Source organism: Pseudopipra pipra, chromosome 1, assembly GCF_036250125.1.
Source record: "Pseudopipra pipra isolate bDixPip1 chromosome 1, bDixPip1.hap1, whole genome shotgun sequence".
In the NCBI taxonomy this organism is placed as follows: Eukaryota; Metazoa; Chordata; class Aves; order Passeriformes; family Pipridae; genus Pseudopipra; species Pseudopipra pipra.
The window spans coordinates 95,695,215-95,718,936 of record NC_087549.1 but is presented as its reverse complement, the minus strand read 5'-3'; positions in this window follow the sequence as shown (position 1 = coordinate 95,718,936).

Sequence of the window (23,722 nt, the reverse complement as noted above, 5' to 3'; positions counted from 1 at the left end):
TATAAAAAGCAGTGGAAGTCCTTCTCCTCCTCCCTTCATACACTCACACAGATTCTGCCTTCTTAAGCACTTTTCCACTGACCTTTTTTTTTCTCCTTTCCCCTTTTTATTTCTCTCTGTATATACTGAGGGGAAAAGAAAGGTACACAGCCATTTTTACGAGAATGTTGACTGAGGGTGGTCACCATCTGTGCAAACTGTCTGAAATTGTGACTTCCTCTTTGCCTTCTTTTCCATCTTAGAGAAAACCTCACTTCTTAGATAATCCAAAGAATATTATTATCCACAATCCTCACCACCATGCTTCCCTTAACTGCCTCCCTTCACATGATTGGCATTTTCCAGTCAAAGCATGCTTCTCTTTTGCCTGAAAGGGTTTCTTTAATAGGATAGACATCCTGTTTAAGATTTGAGCAGTTAACTAGTTAGCACCAGAAGCTCAGATTTGATGATTTGGGTGTTGAAACAGAGAGACCTAGCATGGTTGTTTAATTAGCACACAAAATAATTAAATTTAACACTTATTTATGGGATAAAGAATTTGCTCGTCCTCTTCCTTGTTCTCCCTTCCTCCATTGCTACATGTTAGAATCTCAGAAACATCAAGGATGGCATCTAGGCCCATAGAGTTTTGCAGTTTAGTAAAGCTATATACTAAATTTTCCCAACTAAAACTGAGCAAACCTCTAATATTTGTCTCTTATAGTAAGGCTTTTCCAGGTACACCATGTCTGGTTGAAGACAGCGCTGCTTCAAGTGTTGTTCACTAGCTGGAGGTTACATTGCATTCTTTTGTGTGCTCCCTAATATACTTTAAAAAAAATAAATATTGATCTAACCTAGCTGATTTTGCCTGAAGAGGGTCTCGGAGTTCTGCCAGCAAAAATGAGATGATGGTAGTTTATGCCAGAGAGGTGCAATAAGGGTGATAATAATAATAATCTGCACAGCTGCTTTGAAATGGACTTTTGTCTATATTCTATAGACTATAGACAGACATCTAGATCAATCTGTGCCTACTGAAACAGTCACGACCCTCCCCGGCATCTTGTTTCTATCCATATGGGATCTGGCAGCCCTTCAGACAGGCTCCCTAACCCAGCCCTGGCCAAAGGAGCCAGACAAACTTCAGGGGAGGGCTCTGCCAGCTTTGCTGTCTGAAACAAGGCAAAGTCTGGCAACTCCAAGGAAAAAGAAGCAGCGAAGACAGCTTGTTCAGCTTGTATTGATTACTGACAGAATTGAGACCGTGGTCAACTGGTTTAGGTTACTATTATATTATATATGTTTAGATATTAATGGTGTTTAAATTAGGGGTTTGCAACAATTTACCTGCAATATGTGCTGTCTGCTAACGCAGGCGAATCCTCACAGTGCATGTTGAGTTTGGAGTCCTCTGCCTCTGAAAATGATCATGATCTTAAATCTGCTGAAAAATGGTGCTTAAATTTATTTATTTTCAGCCTTCTGTAATTTATTAATGCCACTATTTTTACATGGTTTTATCACACCAACACTAGCAATGCACTTCTACAGTAAACTGTCAGCAATTTTATAAATTCTTTTAATGCTACACAGCAGGTTGGCTTCTCAAGATGCTGTGGGATTATGGCATTGTGGTTCTGGCTCTGATGTGAGTTAAGAGAATAGTCTAAGGAGCTGGAGTTGTAACTTCCAATCAGAGAAAAGTTCTCTGAAAGAGAAAGTTGCAGAGACAACTAGGAGGCTGGCTTAATATGTTGGTATTAGGTTTACTCTGTGAGCCTTTTCAGGCACTCTTCTTAAACCAGTCAGATGTGCATAAAGCCACCAAAGGCCTGGCAAAATTGGAAATGAATACAGGAGATGGCAATTTTTTTCATCAAAGGTGTCTTTTCCTCAGAGAGGATCTTTTTTTTTTTTTTTTTTAAATACAGTTCTTTATATTCTTGCTCCATTTTCAATTCTTGGAAAGTGATGGTAATGGTAATGGCTATTTTAGCAAAGCATTTCAAGATCTATGGCTGAAAAGAACTACTTGAACCTCACAGCATCCCTCTGTTCTGTTATAGGTGATGTTGCTGTGCTGATAAAAGAAGGAGGTGCGACTACAGTCAGACTATGACACCTGGTAGACCTTTCTTAACAGCACTGGGCTCTCCCTGATTGTGTGGCCTTCTGTACCTGGCTCAGCTAGACAGTCAGACAAGCAAACAGACTCCCAAACAGAGTGATCTCATTTTACTACATTAATTGAGCAGAAGAGGGACAATAGAACTAGTAGGCAAATGCATACCGAAGGGAAATGGTGGGAATGTCTCTTTTAAAGACAATAAGTCTGACAATTTTGAACCATGTAATTTAGCATTTTGAACAGGGAGGTCGCATGTTGTAATTTTCATTGCCCAACAGTGCTATTTGAACCAACTGTGTTTTTTAACCAAGGTACTTTTATTCCCCTCACTTCCTCAATTTTTCTCTAGGAAGAGCCACTACTGTGAATTCTCTCACCTACCTTGTGAAGCGCAGATGTGTTCTCATTAGAGTAAATCAGCATCACTTAGCAGCATAAGTGAAGCTTGTAAAAACGATGGTCTTGTTTTTCTTACCCTGATGTAAATCAGGATCAAGCTGGCTGATAGAAACAGATTTATACTGATGCAAAACTGAGGTAAGATCAGAATCAGGACAACTGACTTAAAGTATATTCTTCTGTGTTGAGGGCTATCGATGATGAGTTTTACATTTCATCTGAATTAATCTTTAACTGCTTGCTTGCTAGACAAGCAGAACAAATAGTCACTAGTCTTTTCATCTCAGCAAAATATGACACTGGCTTGAACTTAAAAGGTGTGCTGTAGCGTTTTATGTATGCAAAGTCAAAGCATCCTACACAGCACTGAAGCCAGTTAAACAATTATTCCACTGTGTTCCAAGAAGGACAAAGGCAGAGGAGCAAGACCTTACTGAATGTTTGCACTGTGTGAAGGAGAGATGATCTCTTAAGATTGCAGTAGACACAGTTGCGTTATTGAATCAGAAAAATATCTCTTGAAAAATGGTAGTGCTTTTGTCACTTGGATACTTTTCTGCTGCACTGGTTTTTGGAAAGATATGATTGGTATCTCAAAGTTCTCAGTTACGTACCACTCTGAAACCATATTGTTGTCTTCTACAGAAACAAACAAACAATTTAGCCTGACCTATAGTTTAATGTGTAAAAAGAAAAAAAAAAAAGAGATGGTCAATGGCTAGTGCCCCACTGTAGTAATAAAATGTCTAGACAGCAATTAACATCCATTTCCCTTAAGAATGCATCTGTGTCATCAGCAAATCTTTACTACTTTGAAAGGGAACAATCTAAATATGTTTAATCATTAATCAATTTCCAAAATCTGAGTGGGATTTACTTTTCATGGGCTTTGTCTTCAAAACTGCAGACACTTTATGAGAAAAAAACCCCCTGAAACTAAAGGGGGATTATTTTGGCCACAGTCCAGTGGGTGAGCCTGCTTACAAGATCACTGGTGCTGTGTCTTGTTTGGGAACATTGCACTCTTTCTGCATACGTTAGCACTTTCAGTTTCCTCGATTCTTTTCTATTTCCTCTTTGTCTGTGTGTATTCATAGCAAGCAGCAGCAGCTGAAAGCATCAAGTAGGATTCTGCGCACAGATCAGTCCTGTAATAGCTGGCAACTGTATCTGTCTTGTGAGCCGGCTTTGAGAAATACCTCTCTTCCGCCTTTGAGCTGCACTTCTCTTCCCCCAGAACTATTCTCCCAGCCAATGGTGAAGTCTCTCACAGGTCACCGATTGCTGTGCTCGCATGGGATCACACTAAACTTCCTGTCAAGTACAGGGAGCAGGAAATTACTCTTTAGCTTCCTAAAATTAAACAAAAAAATCACTGTGCTCCTACCACACACAACCACCAAAAGTGTTTTAAGCCGATCAGGAAAGTAATATCATATGTAGATTAAATAAGGAGAGAATCTAATTGACAGAACTATGATCACTACAGTAAACACAAACAAGTTTAAGTCCACCAATGCCAGCATTGGATTTATCCTGATTTACAGTATCATAACTGAGTTCAGCCTCAGGCTCTGGCATGTTCACTGAATACATCAAAGAACTTCCCAAAGAAAAAAATGGCACAAGCTGATATCTTTTGGAAACTCCTCTGTTTTTTCACTTTGAAAACTGGAAACTTCTCTTTTTAGCTTATGCCCTGCTTCAGAATTCATTGTTCTTGCCAAATGAGTAAGAAATGTGAGGATTATCGCACTGGAGAGATGGCATTTCTGGAATACAGTGTTGTTTGGCAAGGCAAAGCATTTTCTGCTACACCTAGGGAATAACACAGACAACATTAAGCTTTGCTTACAGGTTTTATGAAGTTTATTAATGGAGAAAACTATTTTGACAGATCACTAGTTTTGCACATATTATACAAATACCACATAAAGAAATGTCACAACTCTAGAAAAGAATGCATTGCCTTGGCATCTACACTATTTGGGTAACTGGATTGCACATGATGGTGTTTAAAAGAATCCAAAAAGAGGGAAGTCAGCTGGTGGGCTGAACGCTAGCCACCAGCGCACCTTTCAAGGTGGTAAGGATCTCCTCAAGCAGATATTGTTCAAAATGTGCATTTATGAAAGGAAAGTAACACTCACAATCCTACCCCTTCCAGAAACACTCATTCTGATGGAGATGTCACAGGATATAGGTCCAAACTGGAGAAATAAACCATTCCAGCAGGCCTTACCATCTGGTGCCTCATGCAGCAGCTGTGCTTGAGTAGAAGGAAGGGAGGGCAGAGGATGCAGAAATGAGGTCCTTGTGAAGGGCTCTGCACTTACCTCCAGCAGGTGCAACAGTTGTGTACCAAATATGCCTTTGTCTCTGCACAGCTGGTTTTCCTTCTTGCAGCAACCAGGGCACTCGTGGGAAAGAGGGTAGTTCAGTAAGGGGCCAGAGATATGTGTGGTGCATTTTGGAGCTTGCCTTGACTTGGGATTGAGAAGTAGTAAGAATATACAAATGGAGCTGAGAGTTTGGAAGGACTGTCATGCTAGAAAATGTAGTCTTCATGGCATGGTTAAGATATAAATGGCATTCCACCCTGAACTGATCTGAAATTTTCCTTTAGAAAACCCTGTGCGATGGTACTGAAAAACCTTATGCTCCCCGGAGTACAGTGTTTTATAACTGAGTTTCCAATAAATGGGTGCTGGTGTAAAAGAAAAAAAAGTTCAGAATATGCATTTGGAAGAGAGAAAGTCCATAAGTTCTTCTGAATGTTTGTTTCCTCTCTTTGCATCTTATGTTTAATTGTTAATCTTTTTTTTTCCTTTTCTTCTGGCATGCAAAGGATATCATCTTCCTAAAGATCTTAGAAAAATTAACAAAATTTTCCATTATCTTAGTCCTTTATTCTCTGCCTTTCAATATCTGCTCCTTCTAACATTCACAATATATCAATCTCTGATCCTTGGCACTAGTACAATTCATTTTCCACAAGATGTTATTGAGATTGTAAATAAACGCCACAGCATCAAGGGGCAGACAAGACGGAGCCTGTCAGATCTGGAAGTCTGCAGCAAAGTTATAATTACAGCAGAGTGGTGTGAGGTGAGTTCTTTGCATCCATAGATTTAATTGTCATCAGCTGCTGGGGAAGTAAAGCATGGGGAAAGGAAGATAGAGAGTGATGGGGGTAAAGAGTGTTACCAAATATATTCTAGGTTGTTTTTGCAGTTCCCATTAGTTAACTCACATGCCATCAGCAGAACAGCAAGATGCCCTATGCTTGGTACTGTTTCCACGAATATTTTAATTGCAAAAATTCTGAAAATTGTTCTTGTGAGCTGAACTGGGGTTACGAAGCCCACGGAAGACCCCTCGGTTGAGGCGATGGGGCCGAGGGAATTTGATATCTCCCTTGTTGAGTGCTGGAAGAAAGCCAGCTATCAGCTGCTGCATGTGGAGAAGACAGACAGACTGCTGCCTCAGAAGATGCTGCTGCTTAAGGACTGGAAGGGATCTGTCCTTCTTTCCCTCCTGGACTTTTATTTGGAGGGGAGAGGAGACCTGATCCACTGTAAATACTATATGTCATGGTAGAGATAGTTGCAATCGTGTGTATAATGTGATATGGTATTTATTTGTACAGTCATTGTAATATATTCCCTTTCCCCCACTTTGAGTCTGGTGTGTTTTGTCTGGAAAAGCCCATCTCACATTAGGTTGAGATGTGGGAGGGGGGATGGAACTAGGGAATTGGATTTTGGGGCTATCTCAAACCATGACAAATAAAAACTAATTTTCAGACCTAATTTTCAAAGAGGTCAAGCCATTCCCACAGTCAGCTAAGGTCCGAGGAACTTCACTTCGTGTTAACACATAACAGCATTCTGAGGTCAAGGGTAAACTAACTCTGCTCAGGCTGAGAGCTCAAAAAAATCTACGTGAATGCGGTAAACACTTACTGCACCAAAACTAATGTGCTCTGCATCTTTCCTCTCACCATTTCCAAAGAACTTTTTTTGGTGTCATATTATGCCACCATTTTTATGCCACTGTTTCAGTGAGAATATGGAAGTATGGCTTGCTAAAAGTCTGTGTATCAGAATATGGCCTGATAGGCTCTGAATATCAGTGTTGAGAGTAGTATTCTCTGCATGCACATAAATACCTAAATAGAGCTCAGCCTGCTTTGGTTATCTGATGGTTTTGCTGTGAGATCTCATTATCTCATAGCTGAAGTTGAAAATGACTTGCAGAACTTTTCTTCAGCTGTATGAACGAATTAAAAGTCTAAGAATTTGGATGAGAAGACAGTACAAACTTCCCTAAAATTCTGCTTAAATTTGGATTTGGGCTTAGGCCCTAATATGTGAGGCTAAGATAGACCAATAGTTGGGGCACAAACTCATCCAATGTTTGTTAAGTTTAATATCAGACCTTCAAATAAAATTTCATTTCTAATGAATATATATATGCCACTAGGCATAGAAGTGGCTACAAAATGTCTATCAAATGATGCATGGAACTCAAGAAAAGATAACAGAAGATAGTTGCAATGTGTTTTGTGTTCATTTGTTGTTTTCCAAGCTGATCTCCCCTTTTTCAAAGGATTTAATTTTATTTGCCTGGAGGATTTTTTTGCACAAATTGATGAGTGTTTTTGAGGGTCCAAGAAAGCAGAGAGTCAACTTGTCCTCCTTCTTAGATGCCACTGCTCACTAGGAATGTTACATACCTCAAATCCTTCTCAGCAGTGAAAACCAGAACCATTGTTTGCAGTTTGACGCAGGAATGGGTGGAAGTGGAAATGGAAAAAGCCCACTAGGCCATCAGCCCCTCAAAGGTCAAGGTTTGTCTCATTTTGCATTGTGTGGAAAGCTTTGTAAAGGTTCCTGGAAAGTGGAAATATGTGAAAATACCTAATTTCAAATGGAAGTCTCTGCCTTTTTCTTCAGATGAAGCAGAAAAGTCATCTTCATATGAGAGTATTTTTCAGAGAGATGAGATACAGTGGTCTAAAACCCTAATCTGCCTGCAATATGAACAAAATCTCATACTCAGGTACCTCTGAATCAAGCTGACTGGGAGACTCAAATGCTCAGAACAATATCTTCAGTTGCTGGGCTTTTCAGAGCAAGATTTGTACTAATTTACTTCCAGATTGAGACTTTTCTGAAATTGATATTTGCGTAGTACCTGAGTTTCATTTAGATTTATAAATGCACACTTCCTAATGAAATAAATCCTTTTTTTTCATTTATGAGGTATATGCTATGGTGGATGGTATAGCCAAGAAAAAAAGAATCTTCAATGGAACCACCCCAGAAATTTATTTCTGGTTAGGTACCTGTCTGAAAATAGAATAAAGAGACCTTATTGCTTAATATTTTATATTTCTGAGGTCTTACACTGAAGATGTTCAAATTTCATTATGCAGTGTCAAAAAACCCTTCAAAGATGGGTACAACTATGAATGCTGACACCAAACATTATTATATTTTAAATAAATAAATGACTGACAATATAAAAAGTGATGTACAAAAATTCTCACAGTGAAGTACCAAACCCTGGATTTCTGGCATAACAAATCCCAGAACATACTTTGTCAAGTTTAGAAGACTAAATTATATCCTTGTGAACTTCATCACTTGGATGAAGTGTGGAAAATAGAAAGGAAATGTGGTATTTTAACATTATGAAACTCAGTGGAGACCCTAAAGCAAAGTTCAGCTTTGTTCCCAACCATAAAAGAATACCTGTCCATATGAAGTTTGCAGGTTCTGAAGTAAAGTTCTTCTGCCTAAGATATTTTGAAAATACTTTGTTTGCAAGGAAATATTAAGGAAAAAGGGAATAGAAATTATTTAGGAGAAATTTGAAAGTAAATGTGCAGCTTGTTTTTTTATTACAGTAGATTTCTCCTTAACAGAACAGAATGCGTTTAGGAATTGCTGTTGTATCTTCACAAAATTTACAATACTTTCACTGCAAAAGCAATCAGCTTCTTGGATTAGACTGCATTAGACTGCAGGACAGTCTAATGTTCTCAGTTTGTGGGCATGAAGAGAACACATAGTTTGGCTATTCTTTTAAAGAAATACATCTATAACAAATAATTCAAGAAATTTTGCTAAATGAAACCTGGGATAAAAATTGGGCTAGAAAACTCAGATGGTTTTCTAGGAACTACAGGTAAGCATGACCTATAGTAACTTAGTACTGGGGAAATCAAGGGTTGATGTGAAAGGCCTGTGGAACAGAGTGTTGATCATTGTGTGTTTTTTCAAATGGACTATCTTTTTGTTAGACCATTTTAGAAAATATCTTCTATCATGTAACACACGGAATCTGTCAAGTATGTGTATAACAAATGGGACTTTAAATCTGTTACAATTCTAATTTAGTTTTATCCTTTTTAAGGAAATGGGAAAACATTCTATACTAATCAATAGAGAACGGTAACCTAGACAGAGAATTTTAAGTTACTTAATTGTATGTTACTTATAATATGTAAGGGGATTTTTTTTTTCATTATTCAATAAATGTTTTAAAACTTTTTCATAGAGGAGTGTTTGATGACAGAAGAGGTAGACAATAGACATCAGCAGTGTTGAATGAAGGTTGCAGACACCTTTAATGCTTTCCATCCAACTACATTAATTTAAGATGTGTTAGGACACATTTAGAAACTGTCTTCATACTCTTTTATTTTCCTACTAGTGACAAGAGAAAAACAGGCTCATGTCTTATGGAAGGTTTTGTTGAATAGGTTTATGATTTACTTGGAATACATAAACCCAGGTTTCAAATGTTAAGTTTCACAGCTCACTTTCACTTGGAGAGTGAAAGTCACCTTTGTCTCTCGGGGCTCACAGAAATCTCTTTTTTATGATTTACATCAAATTTATGATCGCTTTTGGTAGTAAAGCACACGAGTCATATAGGTTCTGTACTTATCAAGGACCAAAGTTTCCTTCATATAGGTTGTGTAGCAACTAGAGTCTCTAACTCGAGTGGGAGACTCTTATAGTAAGTAGATTCTGCAGTTTCTGCAGCTCATTTCTTAGAAACAAAGCAAGAAACCTCATTTACACCACTATTTTTAAAACTTAAATCTTTTATTTGAATTTTCAAGTGTACACCATTAAGCTTCCAAAAATATTAGACAGCTTACCCGTCTAAATGGTAACTCTGTGGATATTATCTATTTTAGCCCTGTATCCCTAGATGAGGTTGTATAGCACTTCTGTCAGACAGAAGATTACCTGTGAATAGCATAGAAAGCGTGCAAAATAATAATGGGAATAGCTTGAAATATAGAGGAAGGTCAGATCTGGCTGGATGAAAAGAGCCAGGAGTCAATACATAACATTAGGGAAAAAGTCAAGTGACAGCATTCAATAACTCTTAATGGAGAGGAAAATAGCAGGAAAGAGACAGTCATTCACAACACATTACAGGACACTGGTGGCAAAACCTGGAAGATTTAATGAACTTTTGTTAAGGAATATGTTCCCATGGTGGGACACTGGCTCTACATGCATACCTTCCCGTCTGGGGACCTTGAGCTTAACACTGTGATAATGGGTTTATCTGCACCAAGTAGGCAGCTGGCATATAAAGCAAACAAAGAGGGTTTCCTTGGTGCCTCTGCATGCCATTTCCAGAATTTTCCTTGGAAGGAACGAGGATTGACACCAAAATCTTCACATCTTTCATCACAACACTGAGAGCTGGGTAAATTCTTTACATGGAACCAAACATAACATAGAAATTAGAACTTGATTGGAAGATGTACAATGTAATTTAGTTGAAAAGTATAACTCTCCGATTTGAGTCGTTGCTAATAAATTAACTTACATGCCCTTATCAATCTCCTACCCCAAAGACTTTTCATTTCCATGAGCCACTACCAGTTTCACAGGTCATAACTGATACGCATTGCAAATACCCTAGGGAAGATTTAAATGAGCATTTCTAGGCTTATACTTTTGTGAAAGTGAACATCCTTTAGTGCAAGACGATTTTTTCACAATGATTTTGTGTGACTCTTTGACATACCATATTCACACAAAATACAGACACACCCCATCCCACTTTACATATATGATTCATTCCCCTGTATTGAATATCTGAAATCCTTGCTGTTTCTGACATTACAATATACAATCAAGACAGAGAGAGTAGAACAAAAAGCGATCACATTTTCAGTCTCTCTGTAAGTATGCCACAGCACTGTGATGTTGTAGCATTAGCTACTTAGCTAGAGGTGATGTTTTTTCTCCAGTACTGGCACCCTGACTAGTTTGTTAGTTCCAGTTCTGAAATTCTTTGCCTACTTTCAGTCTAATAATGTTCTGTGTTTGGAGGGTCTCACAGTTCACTGAACCAGTTCAGCCTCAATCTAAATCTAAATAAACATGAGGCTGTCTTGTCTCTTACACGACATTGGGAACGCTCAAAATTCACAATAAAAATCTGTAGGATCTATTTAAGTAACTGTGCTCCATAGCAGTAGAAAACATAACCAAGTATTGAGGAAGCTCAAACACTAAACTTGCAAAACACACATACACAAATATATATCAAACAATCATTAGGCTTTTCTTGAAGAGTCCTCTCTACCTTGGCCACCCATGAGCTTTTTGCTTATTATTCAAGACAGCTGGCCTAAAAAAAAGGGATCTGGCTTCTGCTTATATTTATTAAATCTGCAGGAAGGGCCCATCAATCACAACAATGGGTTTTAAGTGTTTGCTGGGTGAGAGGAGAGTCCCATAAGCAGTCTTTGAAGTGTCTTTTGCTGAAGGTAAACATCTGAAGAACATAAATAGCTGCTCTTCTTTCCAATGAGTGACCTTGTCAAAGTGGGTAGAATGGAGAGATGGGGGAGGGGTGCCATCATGAAAAGGAAAAGCAATAAAGGATTCCTTATGACAGCAATTTGCACATTTACTGCTCTTTGATATGTTAACTAGATTTTGCAAAATGGAATTCTTTGTCTTTTAGGGGTCCTTGGGCAGTGATAGCTCACAGTCAGAACAATGTTTTGCAATAGGCCCAATGCATCTTCTAATTAATAAGGTAACTTGGGCAACCTCTGTAAATCAGTGACATTATCATTATAACAGGACACAAGTGAATAGTTGTTTATAAGGAAGGAAAGATGCTCATAACAGCAGTATCATTATTTACTGAGCTCATTGACTAAAGTGAATTGTATTGAATACAATAGGATCAATAGGTTATGGGTCCTGTTCACTAAACTTTTACAAGCCATTTATGAACCTTTGATTCTACGAAACAGTACTTCTCCATTCAGAAAACTGAGAATGTAGCACTGACAATTTTCAATTTTCATACTTGGCACAGGCTAAGACTCCGTGACACGAATTCTTCATCTGTATTGTGAAAAAACGGCCAGGTCAGTAAGTTCTCTCAAAGGAACAATAAAATATTTTTGAAGAGTAAAATATACTGGCATGGATGCATATGACCACTATGGGAAAGCAAGTAGCTAATAAGCTAGCCTGCAGAAAGGCAATGGCAATCCCATTAGGAGATAAGACATGTTGGTCACTGAGACCCAGGCAGCAAACTCAAGATTCTTTCTTGAAGGTAAACTCACTTGTTTTATTGCAAACTACATGATGGTGAGTGAGCATGTTCACTTTCTTGGATGTAAACGTAGGAAGTTGCATTTCATCAGTAAGTGAAATGATTCACATAGATTAAGCAGGACTATTTAGGGATGCTGTATGTATTTATAAAGTATTGTAATAACTACAAGATAGAGAGCTGTATGAGCACTTAGCATCTTCAAAATAGACTGTTGTCCCTTGTTTTAGTGGGTATGCCTCCTAATGTTCTGGAGGGGCATAATTAGTTTTTTCTGCACATTGAACCACTCAACAATAGCCCTTGCCAAGATTAAACATTCTTACTGAATCTCTGTGCTGGATTTGGTTGACGTAGAGTTAATTTTCTTCGCAATGGTTAGTATGGGGCTTTCTTTTGGATTTATGCTGAGAACAATGTTGATAATACAGAGATGTTTTTGTTACTGCTGACGCAGAGTCATGGCCTTCTTAGCTTTTCATATTGCCACACTGGCAAGAGGAATACGGAATCCTGAGAAGTTGGGAGGGGACACAGCAGGGACTGCTGACGAAAGGGATATTCCATACTGTATGACATCATGAAGGGGGGACATGTTTGGAATGATGGAATTTGTCTTCTCAAGTAACCATTATACATGATGGACCCCTGCTCTCCTGGAGGTGGCTGAACCTCCTGCCTGCCCATGAGAAGTAGTGTAGCAATTCCTTGGTTTTCTTTGCTTGCATGTGCGGGTTTGACTTTGCCTTTTAAACTGCTTTTATCTCAACCTGTGAGTTTTCTTACTTTTACTCTTCTGATTCCCTTCGCCATCCCACTGGTGGGGATGTGAGTGAGTGGCTGTGTGGTACTTAGTTCCTGGCTAGGGTTAAACCATGACAATCTCTTTTCAACCATGTCTTTTCCAGACCTTGATGTCATACAAGCTTTATCTTTATTGCTTTAAATGCCTTTTCATTCTTTTGTTACTCCTGAAGTACTTACCCCAGCTTCTTTAGTTCACATGGATCAACACCATGGAGTAAGGTTTAAGGTGCTGTGAGAAGTTGGGGGAGAGGAACATCACTGAGAGGATAGAAATAAATATTTCAGAACATTATCTCTGCGTAAATCTGCATCGGTCCTTCACTAGTTTGCTTCTGGATTTGACTGGGAGTTGGAATTAGTCCATAATATATTACCTCTGGTTATACAATCCCACATATCACAAAGCTTGTAGCAGAGGGAAGGGGTAAAAGAATCAGAAAAAAGCAGCACAGTCCCACCCTCTCTATCACTGGAAATGGTTTACTCCTATGTTAGACCCTGGTAGGGACACAGCCCTGCCTTGAGGTGAAGGATCCATTTAGATACTAGCCCACCAGAGTTCCTCCTCGAGACTAGTGAATGTGCTAGGAAATGTTAACTGAGTAAGGCTGGGTGACAGCAAAGGCCTGCCTCTTCCCCCATTACCCCTTCATGGGCTTCTTGTGCTCAAGTAATGAGCAATCCTTGTTCTGATGGAAAGGAGAGACTTCAGCTCTGTAGATGATGTTACAAGGAGGGGAAATGTTTTCATCTACCAAGAGCTGGGAATGTAAATAATAGCCTGAACAATCACAAATTCATTCACTGAGAGATTGTAGCATCCTGTTTAGCTACATCAGTCACAGTTCAGAGCCATTGAAGTTCTTGGTCTTCTTAATACCTTCTCTCTAATTCTTAAGGATTTATCCCTGACTTCTTACTTGAAATTTGGCTGGAGACTTTTTTCTTTTCTGTGTTCTGAATGTCCATTCATCACAACATGGGCTGGTGTCACCCTCCAGGGAATTGTCTTTCCATGACGTTCTCCATGTGAAATATATTGTGTGGGTTTTTTTTTCTTTACATCAGCTCTTCTTGTACTAAGCATTCTTGCTAGCAAAGGCAATGTCTCAGAAATATATTCCTTGTTCTGGGAGAAAGATGAATTTATCACTAGAATAGAAATGTACATAAGCCAGTAGCCTGGTATTTGTGGCTGGCTGAGTAAAGATGATGGGTCTGAGTACCCTTTCCTGTAACGTTTCATCTGCCTCTGAATGTTGTGCCTCTGGCCTAATCCGTACCTTTAAAGGCAAGAACATGTAAAACTCCTCATCGTCAATGACCAAATAGTATAGCCATCAGGTCACTGTCTGCTTTCTGGTTAGAGAGGTATAATTCCACTGAAGTCAGATTTACACCAGTATCAGTGAGAGCAGAATTAGGTTTCCCCTATAGTTGCTGTTAACTTTTATCAACAACACCCAGTAGTACTGAGATGGTAGCATTAGCAAACACAACACAAGGCTGATCTTCAATAACCCTTCTCTCATTTACTTTTTGCTGATTTATCACTTCACTAATGACACAATAGATTTTCCCATTAGTTTATTATTATTATTTATTATTGGTATTAGTGTTATCCTAAAAGAAAATGAAAATAGAGAACTGACCTCATCTCAGCATAGCATATTATTTTCAGGAGTTCAGAAACACTGCACAGAATGGACAGTTTCCATTTCACCAATGTTCAATCACTGGCATTTGTCTTTTGTATCCCAGAGCAATTGCATAACTCTAATATTGACCTTAACTAGAGCCCTTTGTTTCTCACCCTAACAGCCAAAAGCATTAAAAATGCGTGTTTACTTAATTTCTCCTGGCATGCAGTGTAATTACAAGCAGTTTGTTTTCTCTGTTGTAAAATATGGGTTAGAGGAGAAATAAAGTAATGTGGAAAATTAACACTGTGATGTACTGTATAGTGGAATAACACTAAAAACACTTAGCTATGTTAATACTGGAGGTGCTATTTGTGCTGTGTGCAAGAGCAATAAAGAATTAAATGCCTCTTTCTAAACTATATTTGCATGATTTTCAACTGCAGTAAAATTAATCTGAGCTGCATCCAAGTACGAAAGAAAAAAAATTCTAAGTGCAAATAGAACTGAGCAGCACTCATGCAGTCTTTAAAGTTGTACTTTTCTATTTTGTGAATTCCAGCACACTGCTTACCAACGTCTGTGATTGATTCTTACAGAACTGGACCAGGCAAATACATTTAAAGATTCCTATGCTGTGTCTAGCACTCATCAAAGCTGTTCCTTTGGTATGGTTATGGCCATGTTGACAGGACCTTTCTGATGCGCAGCAGGTGTGGACACAGAGGAGGCTAGTGAAACAAAGCAGTTTTCTAGGGTATTATCCTTCTTTGTGTCTCTACAGTAAATATTGCATCTAAATCTAGCATTTCTCCACATCTCTGTTAATTTTTCTATGAAAAATTCACTTCATCCCCTCTCCCTCCTTTATAAATCTACTCTTTTCTTTCTGAAGTACTAAGACCTGTCCTATAAAAGTAGAAATATCAGTCGTCAGAGTTAGGAGAGTATTATCTGTTTGTACCAAAATAGCCAAGAGTAAAACCATCCTCTTTCTCTATTTTTTCTTATTCCTTTTTTTTTTTTTTTTACTTTGCCTTCCCTTTCGTATTTTCTGTGGAAGAGTTTAGAATGAAGCAATATGAGTTCCATTTCCCAACATTTATGTACACTTGAGACGTAAAAAACCAAAAATATTGCTGGGGAAAAAGCATATCAAGTCACTCTATTACAACTGCAAGAGGATTTCACTGTCCCCCCTTTTTTCCTGAGCAAAGGTTTTCCCCTTGAGATATTTGTTAAAAAATATACCTCAGGGCAAAAGCAAACATTTGAGCCCTTTTTTGTTATCTTGTTGCTGTTTCAATTTTTTTTTTTTTTTTTTTTTTTTTTTTTTTTTTTTTTTTTTGTGGTGAAGAACTGCCCCATGCAAAAAAATACATGGCTTTCCTAGAGTGAGACAGGCACTCTCTTTTCAATGAGAGTTGCTCGGTGCCCTTATTCCAGCCTCTGTACAAAAGAGTTTAACCACCTTATCATCCTACTCATTTACATTTTTTAATAACAAGTTGGGATGAATCTGGAAGACATGGGAGCTTTTAACAGCAGTTGAGAAGAAATCCAGCTTTAGCCTATTGCAGATTGAAGCAAGGAAAGTCATTAGGTTAACCTCTCTTGACAGGTCAGGCTCAGCAAATATTCTTAAAAATAACTCTTCCAGTAATTTATGACCTTTGGGGAGCTTAATCAATAGTGTTAAGAGGAGAGGCAGCCAGACAGCACTTCCTGGTAGGAGAAAGTTTCTTGTCTTTGTAATGTTTGCATTCTGTCTGCTTGTATGCAATAAGACTGACTTGCCAGTGATATCATACCCCTTTTACTCCATCAGTTTTGGAGACATACATTTTTATTGTCAATTTACCGTCTCCTCTGTTATTTCATACAGTATCTAATTCCAACAAAAACCAATGCACAAATGTGATTACAAAGTAAGGGGAAAATGCACAGTTCATTTTCTTCCACACTCCCTCTAACCTCTCTGGATCATTTGAGGGAGAATGGTCTTCTGCCCCAGGATGTCGTAAGGCAAAGTCTTAAACATATACTTCATTTTAATGCATGATGAGCTACTCATAGTGCTTAATTAGGCGTGTTCTTACATCCCTCTAAGATCAGTGCCTAGACAAATTTTTTCTCTGTCTCTGGGTTTTTTTGTAAGTTTGGATAAACTACATAAAATTTGAACATCCAAGTGACAACAATATTTCTGTATTTGTTAATTATTTAAATGCATTTTATCACCGGTGAGATTTCCTCTAGCTTTTTATATAATAAAAAGCATTGCCCTGGCTATTCAATCATAGAGCCTTTCCTTCAGGGTTTAGTATTGAAGTCCCATTTTCTGAAACTGGAGACCCTCGGGAGAATACATTGATTTCAGTGGGGCCTCACATTCACTGCCTACATGCACGTGCTCTAGCCACATGGACCTGCCCCAAGCAGGACTACTGCCCATCTTTCTCTGCAAGGAGTTCCAGGCACATAGGAAAGGATACAGTGTGTTACATTGTAATATGATAGTGCATTTATTTTGACACCACTGGGAGAATTACTGGATCTTGGCTTTTCCAATGTCCTTGGAACGGAAGAACAATTTTGAAACTCAAAAGAATAAAAATAATTTAGAAAGAAAATCATTCATGCTCCTGCTGTCCTCAGAAATTTTAATACCCACTGCTTTAGGTCAGCTTTTTGTCTAATGCTAGTAACTATAGCTGAGGCAAGACACCAACATTTCTCCAGAGCTATGGCAAAACTGAAAATTACTTTTTCCCCTCTCCTGCTTTCTGTCTTCATTGCCAAGCTGGTGATATAGAACGGTACAAAATCTATTTGGAGGCCAGTAGCTATCAGTGTACCCCAAGGGACAATACCAGTTCCAGTCCTGTATAACATTCTCATTAATGATCTGGATGATGGGGCAGAGTGTGCCCTCAGCAAATTTGACGATGACACAAAACTGGGAGAAGTGCCTGATAGGCCAGAGGAGAGCGCTGCCATCCAGAGGGACCTCAACAGGCTGGAGAAATGGACTGACAGGAACCACATGAAGTTCAGAACGAAGTTCAGAGTCCTGCATCTGGGAGGAAGAATCCTGTGCATGAATACATGCGGGGGGCCACCCAGCTGGAACGCAGATCAGCAGAAAAAGCTCTGTTGGTCCTGGGCACCAAACTGACTGTGAGCCAGTGTCCTTGCTGCAAGGGAGGATAATAGTGTCTTGGACAACATCAGGCTGATGTTGTCAGATGGCTTGTTTAGCCTAGAGAAGAGAAGGCTCAGGGAGGAATATTATTAATGTATATAAATACCTGAATAGAGGGTGCAAAAAGAAGGGATTCAGACACTTTCAGAAGTGCCCAGTGACAGGACCAGAGGCAATGGGCACAAACTGAAACAGAGGAGGTGTTGTCTGAACATCAGGAAACACATTTTTACTGTGATTTTTACTGGCACAGGTTCTCCAGAGAGGTTGTGGAGTCTCCACCCTCGGAGACATTCAAAAGCCATTTAGACACAATCATGGGCAACTTGCTGCAGGTGCCTCTGTTTGAGCAGAGGAGTTGAACAAGATATCACCAACTTGAACCATTCTGTGATTCTGCAATTCTGTAAACACGAAACTCTTGGAAGATTATCATGAGTGGAAAGAGTGAACACACAGTCATGCTCCAGATCTCCTTCCTCTATACTTTGTGGCATAAAATCGCTAGTACTTTCCATGGAACACAGAAGTTTTCCTCTCTAAGCAGTGACACTGGTAGCCTTTACCACCAGTATTAGTTCATGGCTAGGCTTTACCATACTTCTACCTGGGATTTTCTCAACAGTACGTGCCTGTTTGCTCTTTATGGTCAGACCATTGATTGTGAAAATCTCCAGGCCTATTCCACATGCATTACACAGATAGTCATTATGTTCACATTAAACCCATGGTACAGTTGGTCTTCACATCAGGTTTTCAAGATCTGTAGTGTAGCTCAGTCAGAGGAATAGGTCTACCTAGATACCAGGAAATGCTGGCAATCTAATTTCCATTAATAAAATTTCTGAGGAGGAAAAAACATGAAATTTTTTTAGAAACTATTTGCCTTTAATCAGTGACAATTTTTTCTACAAGTTGAACATAACAGATATTTTCAGTATTTTCAACATATTGTCATTGCTTTATGATGAGACTTGGAAACTTGTAAATAATATAATGACTGGAGAGAGAATCTCAAGAGTAAAAGTGAGAAAACTCATGGGTTGAGCAAAAGGCATTTTAATAAGTAGAGCAAAAGCTGCACACATAAGCAAAGCAAAACAAGGAATTCAGTCACCTTTTCCCATGGGCAGTCAGGTGTTCAGCAATACCCAGGACGGTAGGGCTCCATCACTCCACTTCCTCCTTCCTCCCCCAGCTTTATATGCTGGAATGACTCTGTATGGTATGGAATATCCTTTTGTCAGTTGTCAGCTGTCCCTGCTGTGTCTCCTCCCAAATTCTTGTGCACCTCCATTGTCCTTTGCCTTTTTAGCCACCAATGTGCTTGCAACAAACATGGGTAGAGCCCTTCCCAAATCTTCGTTCGCAAAGCCAAGCTATGATGGTGACATCTCTAACAACCAATGTATTATTAACTTCTGGGGAAAAGGTCCTCCATCAAGACTCTTACTGTCATTCAGCACTGTGTTCATTGACAGTATTTTCAACACACATTTTCAAAGAGAAGATTTTGTCTATGCAGTGCAAATGCGTGATTCTGAAATTCAGTGCTGATAAGTGGCTACCGACTGTCAAATTTTCCCATATTTTGAAATTTCATCTCTTTCCCTTAATATGTTTTTGCACAAATGGGGAACAAAATTGTCTCAGGAAGACCTCGTATGTGTCTTCTGTCTCCCCACTGACCTATTGACAGGAAGGTTCCATGCCATCCTTACTGACAACTGCTTCAGTATTTGCTGGTGTTTTCTTTCCTGGCTAAAGAATTTCCAGATGGACAGTTTAGAAGTTGATGGACTACAGTGTTTGTGTTTCCAAGAGGAGATACCACTCTCCAATGAAAACCTACAGAGCTAGCGATAAATGACCCAGGTGGGCAGTGTGTGATGTCAGCTAGAAGTAGTAAATCTAGGCCATGTAATTAACTAGGGACAGTTTTTTTCACCCTATTTTTTCCCCTCTATCTAGATTCTGGCTCTAGACTGAATATGGTATTTTGAAAAGAGGTAGCAGTTATTGATACTTTTAAAGCTTTTTTTTCCCCCAGGAAACTTCTCCTTTCCCAGTGTGTTCTTGAATGCATGAGAAAATCCTTTCAGCCTTTATTGAAATCAAAGAGTTACTTGTGCAAAGATTAACAATATTGAAACCATTTGATTTAAATGCCTTAATTTGAAAATAACCTGGAGGCACTTAATAGACTTACTTTTTTTGTAAGCATTTGATTCACAGCTGCTGAAAAAGGTTTCATCACATATGAAACTTGTGGCATCTGCTTTGTCATGTCAGAATGACAATTGGGTAGGATGCCAGGATGCCATGAAATAACATGAAACAATCCATTCAGCTGCATAGAAATTGTTTAAGTGCTTCTCTTGTGTGCATAACAGTATCCATTGGAAAGAGAAAAATCTGTACAGACCATGAAACAGATGTTATATAATTCCCCTTCTTCTATGAATGGCCTTAGGTGCAAAAACCTGTGGCTCTTCAGATTCTACAAGCACTTGTATGGCAGCATTTTCAAAAGGAGAAAAAACTCTGCAATGACCAGCTGGAGTTCCCATTGTAGTACACTGAGAGCAAGTGGAAAATAGTAGCAGAGTTTATAGCCTTTCCCTTCTCCTTACAAGTGTATATGTTATTTTTGCAATACTATTTTTGTAGGGAGAGTGTCTCTTCCATTTTTGTGCTCATAAAATAACAATTCTTTTCATTCCATAAGTCCATTTGAAGAATTTTCAGGTGCTATATTAATATATAGATAGTTACTGTGCGTGAGAGCTTTATTAACCAAGGCTGAAGAAATAGGGCAAACAGTAAGCTGGAAATGCCTGGTTTCCTTAAGAAAAAATGGCTCCAAAATTTTGAAGATTTTTGAACACCTAGGACAACTTAAGTTTGCTTTGTATCATTTGAGTAAATACCAAATGCTGTACAGAAACAAGTTTCTGCAATGTAACCAAGTTTTGCAATACGGAAGAGACCATTCATGATTTGTATATAAAACCAGCCATTCACTACTGAGACTTACACATGGAAGCTGAAAGAACAGGATGGATAACGAGTCACTTAATGCCTGATGACAAATTAAGGTCATGTTTGCATTGCATGACCATTAAGCATCTTATGACAATTGTGTTGGGACAAAGATTTGTTCTGGTCACTGCAGATGAATTCTGCTTTAATCAAGCAATTTTCTGACAGGCCTGTCTCTTTGGCTGCTGCTTTACATTCAGGATGTAGCTAGTTTCAGAGAGCCTTTGTTGTTTGCCTAATGAAGATCTTTGGTGTATTTTTACACTTAAAAGTGCTAGACATTAGGGCCTTCTTTTCCAACTTCTCAAGTCTATCACTGGACAACTTAAGAGACAAGTCAGGAGACCTTTTGAAGCAGAAACAAAATCTCAAATCTTTCAAGTCATTAACAGCATAGTAGTACCCTGCAGACTATGACATTCATATGCTTAAGATTATTAGACATGTGAAGAGTACAATGCACAGAATAGGTGTTATCTAAATTTTATACATGGGAAAATGAGGCAGATGTGGTCTAAATGACTTGTTTGGGGCTACACTGGAATCCATGGCAGGATGGGATGCTGAACACTCTTCTGTCACAGCCTTCCTGCCAGGGATTGGTTTCTTGTCTTGATAATGCTTTTTGTTAGCTTTGCATACCTAAATTAACCAGGAAAAAGCTTGGAGACATCGGGAACTCTTTGGCTTACTTCTTTCAAAAACATTTTAGGGTCATGGTGCACTGCTGTTCTTTGCATACAGTTCAGTTTCTTTGCTGTTGGACAGCAGCTGACAGAGCCAACACACAGTGCTAGTCTTAATTCAGGTTTAAATTAGTCAAAAAGAAAGTTTTTTCTTATACCTTCCATTCAGGATTAGAGCATGGTGAAATTGTGTTGTGCTGATTTTTTCCCAGAAGTGCATTGTCATGGATACTACTACTGTTACTCACAGCCACTTTTTTTCTTTCCTTGTATAGAATACACGTAGACATAGCACAGACTGAGACATTTGTGCTAAACATCAATACTTTGTAGGCAAAATTGATGCCTCCTTGACAAACCTACTATTTCTGCCATGTTTGGAAAACATATTTTTAAGTAGCTTTTCCTCTGTTTGCTCAGTTCATTCCAAACCATAGGCTGTTTTTACTACATAGCTTTTCAAAAGCTACTTGATCAAACAGGTTCCTCTGTTATACATGTAGTTCTCATTATGTTATATGGATTTATATTACAAGTCCTGAATGGAATGTCCCTGGATATTTTCCCTGTGATAAAAAGTAAATTATAATTGTATATGAAATTTCAGTGGTGAGGTGAAGTGTTACAGGTAAGAATTAAGAAACATTTTTAGACCTCAACAAGAAAGCTAACATACCTCCTTCCTCAGTTATGTCTGCCATTAATTTGAAATGGTAGGCCTGAAAAAAAGAAAAAATCCAAACTTGGAGGAGACTAGGTTCATGCATTCAATAATTCCTTCAAATTCAGTGGCCCTTTGCACCATTACCATGGACTAAAGTAATTCCTCTTGCAAAAATCCTTCTGAATTACAGTGTATACTTGTTAAACACTGATTCTGCATGTACATCAAAAGCTTCCAGAACGATGATGTGTATTTCCATTATATAATGCTCTTATATCTTTAAATGACATAGACTAGCAACACAAGAGTGAGACCTCACAAAACCCCAGCAGGGCAATATGCTCTGCAACTCATGGAAGAATACTTTCATTTTAGCAGAAATATGAAAACACTTGTAATTGGAATAATTTTCCTTTATAGTCTATTAATAAAAGTATTATAGGCTTTCTTTTGTCTTTTAGAATGCCTTGCTTGATGTCTCAGGATTACTTTTGTTCGTAGTCAATGCTTCTTTTTTCCTGTAAACTATCTTAGATTCACTATACTTAACAGGTAACATGGATTTAAGTGGAGGAATACAGGCTGCCTGAGCAAGTGATTGAGTCACCACTTAAATACAGAGTATTTAAAAGATCTGTAGATGTCGTGCTTAGGAACATGGTTTAGTGGTGGATTTGGCAGTGTTAGGTTTATAGCTGGACTCGATGATCTTCAAGGTCTTTTCCAACATAAATGATTCTATGATTCTATAATTATTGAGAATGATGCTATTATTGGACTGTAAACGTTAATGTTACCCTTATGCAGAGATTTCCAGCCTCAAATGATGTGCTAGAAATAAGAAAATAAGTTTTCTGTAGAAGTCTTTAGTTATTTTTAAAGCTGCAGAAGACAGGAACTGGTGAGTATTCTGCCAATTTATAATGATCACTCCTCTTATTACATAGAACATGGAAGTAGATAAGGTCACAATCAAAAGTATTTACAATTCTATGAATGTCATCAGTATGCTGAAGTACTGCAAAGTTTACACCTCAATCTTTTGTTTAGTAAAACACAAAAGCATTTCAAAACACCTTTATTGATCTCTGCCACTGAAATGCGGTTGCTTCTAGGTTTAACTGGAAAATGTAGCTGCTAAGTGCTGTAAAAAGATAGGATGAACAGGAATATTACAGTATCAATTTCACAGAGAATTTTGGTGGAATCTCATCTAAAATTTGGTCAACACAGTGGACTGAGATTTCTTCTGGGTTTTGCTGTACATGGTGCATAAATTGTAGCTGTACTTCCCTAAAAGAATTGGTGTAATGCTATGCTGCTGCAAAGCAACGAGGGTTGTTTTAGCTACATACGTGGCTTGAATGGACTTAGATTTTACATTTGAAGATATTTAGCATCACTGGATGTGCAGTATCTCTTTCAGGTGCATATTCACTGGTGTAAACACATAAAAATCACACAGATTCTGTCCCAATAAAATTATTTCTTGGAGTAACTGTATTTCAAAATACTTCTGCTCCAGATAGTTTGCCAGGGTTAATC